Source organism: Myotis davidii, unplaced genomic scaffold, assembly GCF_000327345.1.
Source record: "Myotis davidii unplaced genomic scaffold, ASM32734v1 scaffold452, whole genome shotgun sequence".
In the NCBI taxonomy this organism is placed as follows: domain Eukaryota; kingdom Metazoa; phylum Chordata; class Mammalia; order Chiroptera; family Vespertilionidae; genus Myotis; species Myotis davidii.
Window position 1 is genome coordinate 740,434 of NW_006284245.1, and position 3,791 is coordinate 744,224.

A 3,791-nucleotide genomic window follows, 5' to 3' on the forward strand; every position below is an offset into this window, starting at 1 on the left:
TAATAAAGGCCATATATGACAAACCCTCAACTAATACCATACCCAGTGGTGAAAACCTGAAAGCTTTTTCTCTAAGATCAGAAAGAAGACAAGGATGTCCACTCTCACCACTGTTATTCAACATAGTTCTGGAAGTCCCAGTCAGAGTAATCAGGTGAGAGCAATAAATAATGGCATTAAACTTGGGAATAAAGAAGCAGAATCATCACTTTTTGCAGATAACATCATTTTTTATATAGAAAACCCTGAAGATGGCACAAAAAAACCAAACAACTATTAGAAATAATAAACTAATACAGTAAAGTTGTAGGATATACATGCTTTTCTTTATCTTTGAGTTTCTGCATTTGAATAAGATATGCCTAGGTATAGATTTTGTTTTATTAATTCTGCTTGATGTTCTCTGAGTTTCCTAACCTGTAGTTTACTGCCTATCATTAATTTTGGAAAATTCTCAATCATTATATTGCTTTAAATATTTCTTTCTTCCCTTTCTTTTTTCTCCGGTATTCCCATTATGTATATGTTACACCATTTGTAATTGTCCCATGGTTCTTAGATATTATGTTCCCTTTTTTCCTCTTTGGAAGTTTGTATTGACATTTTTGCAAGCTCACTAAATTCTTTACTTGGCTATGTCCACTCTCTTGACGAGCCCATCTGTTTTGCATGTTCTCCACTTTTTCCTTCAGCATCCCTAGCATTTTAATCATAGTTGTCTTAAATTCCCAGTCTGATTAATTCCAACATCTCTGCAATAACTAAGTCTGGTTCTAATGCCTGCACTGTTTTTCTTCAAACTATAACTTTTGGCTTTTACAATGTCTTGTAATTTTTTTGTTAAGAGCCAGCTGTGATACACTGGGTCAAAGGAACTAAGGTATATAGGCTTTTGGCATGAGGTTTTATGTTTATCAGGCCAGGAGTTACTCTGTCTTTACTGTCTGATGTAACTGTAGTTGTCAGAGCAAAAAATTTTCTCTGGTGTTTGTGTTTTTGTCTCTCCTGTTTTCTTTGCACGTCCCTAGAGACATCTACTTAGCTAAAGTCTGAGCCACGTGGCTCTCTAGGTTGTATTCCTCTGCTACTATTCAGGAGCCCTGCGGGTGCGGTGGTAAGGCAGTGGTGAGAGGGGACATGTTCTTCAGCCCTACGATTAGCCTTCAGGCTTTTGCCTCCGGACTGCCACCTTCTCAATGCTTCTCTGCCTGCCCCTCCTTCCTGAGACAGGGAGACGAGAGCCATGTGGAGTTGGGTATTCCCTTCCCCTCAGGTCAGCCGGGCACTGATAAAACCTCAAGTTAGGGTCTGGTTAGTTTTTCTTGAGAGTAGGCCTTAAGAACAGAATGCTGTGGCATATTTCAAAATGGCTACTTTCCCTTCCCCCAGTTAGAATCACGAGGGCATTTTTCTCCAGTCTTCACCATGAGAACCTGGCAGGGCTCCTGGAAGTATAGGTCACAAAAGTACGGCCCCTCCTACCTCCCAAGACTAGAGCCCCTTGCAGTTTTTAACTCCCCGGCTTGTCCACGCTCAGCCTTCAGCCACGAGAGGTTTTCCACCCTGGTTCTGGTTACAGTGGATGTTCTGGCTCCTTGGCTTCTGCTCTGGGAAGCTGTGACTCTCTGCATCCTCTTGTCTGGCTCTCCAATTTTGGGGGCAGAAGAGTGGTGATCTCAAAATTCAGTTGGATCGAAAAGATTTGCTGATTTTGTTTGTTCTGCTTTTTTTCTTGTTGTGAAAACAGGAGTGATGACTTCCAAGTTCCTTATAATGTCAGTCCAGAAACTGGAAGTCAGAACTTGTGATTGCTTCATTCTGGCCCCTTTAAGCACTGCCATGTCCATCCCTGGATGTTCAGTTGCAACCATCCCTGCTGCACCCTATGGTCAGCTTTGGGAATCTTGTCAACCATTTCTTCATTCTGCACATTTGGTTCCTCTGAACATTAGGCAGCTGAAGGTACCATCTCCATAAAACATGCAAGCAGGTACCTAATTTTATTTTGTTCGTGTTCTGTTGCTATATGACAATTTGCTGGTTTTTAAGGTTTGTATCTAAAGGAAGGATATAATTTCCCCATAATCTGTGTCTTAAATGTTCATATTTTTCTTTTAGCACCTAGCAAAGTAGTAGTAAGGTAGCAGACTCCTTGTTCATCTATAATAATAAAAGCGTATTATGCTAATTAGACCAGACAACCTTCCGGGCGAAGCCAGAGCTGCAAGAGAAGCCCGGGTCCCAGGTGCCAGAGGGAAGCTGGTGCCGGCAGCTGGGGGAAGGAAGGCCTACTCCTGCACAAATTTCATGCATTGGGCCTCTAGTTGTTAAACTCAAGTTTATTGAAATTAATTCAATTAAACATTCAAATTTCTTCCACTGATATAAAACTAAGTCTTAAGTAAAGGTAACTTGGCTCTAATCCAATGGGCCAGATTAGAATTAAATAATAAAATTGGGGCGCTAAGTTTAATTTTGGGGAATCACAATAAATCCATTCTCCTAAGGGTACTCAGGCTGGTGCCATTATATTCATCTAGATCCCCTCACATTTAATGAAGAAACGATCCTTTCTGATCCACAATCTGCTGAGTTTCGTTAGGTATCATCACGGGGGTGCCTGGAGTTACAATGAGCACATGAGTCATATTTTCTGTTACTCCAGGGAGAAGGGCAGATCTTACCCACAAATCCAGAAGGCAGCCTGCAGCACCTGGGGCTCCGTCCAGGACGAATCAGTGGGCACAGTCAGGTTGGACCAGCCACCAGTGCCACATTCCTGCCTTGTGATTGCTCCTTATAGAAGTTCTTTCTTTACACACAAAACTTTGAAAAGAGGGAGAAACATAAAATCTGTTTTTAACTTGTACTTGGTAGCAAAGTGGGTTTACTCAGCAGCTAATGTTAATGCTCGAACCATAAAGAGAGAACCAGTCTTATTTATTTATTTATGTTGGCTTTTTTTTTTTTAAAGGCTGTCTCCTATTCCGGTAACTGGGATATCAGGATTCTCCAAAGAATCATGTGATGAGAAGGCAGCACACAGCTGCCCTCTGGAGTGGTAAGTAAATGAACCCAGTCACCCTCTGGGTTTTCCCCTCTCCTTTCCCTGCTCTTTATGGAGGACATAGAATCACAGGGAATAACTAGCTGAAGTTTGCTCTGTACTTTAATACCAGGCAGGAAGCCAAGCTGCAAATACAATGACTGGATTCAGTTTTACAAGCAAACACTGGGACCGAATTCACCCTGGTCCGGGAAGAATGCCTCCGATCAGAACTAGCAGGAAATCCAATTCAAAATAGGGTGTGTCTTCCTTAATTAATGAAGTCCTGTAGAAATAAAAGCTTCCTTCTATAAAAAGTCTACAAAAAAGGACTAAATTTTGCTATCAAATAATATTAGCAATCCTGTGGAAGAAATGTCTGAATTCCCACAACCTGCACCCTTGGTAGGAATTGTTAGCTCTGCTCTTTCTCCTTTGGACACTGATTGTTAAAGTCTTAGAAGGTACTAAAAATACTTAATTCTCTCTGCTCCCTTCCAACCTCTGATCCCTCTCTTCCATCATGCACCATCAACTCCCCTCTTATTCTCTGGGCCATTTGAATAATTTAATATAAGAACTCTCTGAGATCCTGAGAGAATGAGAAAAGTCACATACTTTGGCCCAAACACTCCCAGAAATGTGCCAGAAGGTTTATTCGCCTGTAGCTGGCCAGGAACATCACTCTGGGAAGGGACAAATGCTAATCCTGAATCTATGGTTGCAGTTTGGGGGGTAGGTGAGT

At 41.6% G+C, this 3,791-nt stretch overlaps 1 long non-coding RNA gene across 2 annotated transcripts in view; it reads left to right on the forward strand.

Annotated features, from left to right (window-relative positions):
• Positions 1-1,590: 1,590 nt before the first annotated feature.
• LOC102771104 overlaps positions 1,591-3,791 on the forward strand; it is a 13,990-nt gene continuing 11,789 nt past the window's right edge. Inside the window, exons 1-2 of one of the 2 annotated variants that reach the window (XR_001515109.1) lie at positions 1,591-1,990; positions 2,975-3,061. This is a non-coding gene — a long non-coding RNA (uncharacterized LOC102771104). Of the gene's footprint in view, positions 1,991-2,322; positions 2,753-2,974; positions 3,062-3,791 lie in introns of those variants that run through there. The other variant, XR_435190.2, reaches the window with a different exon arrangement.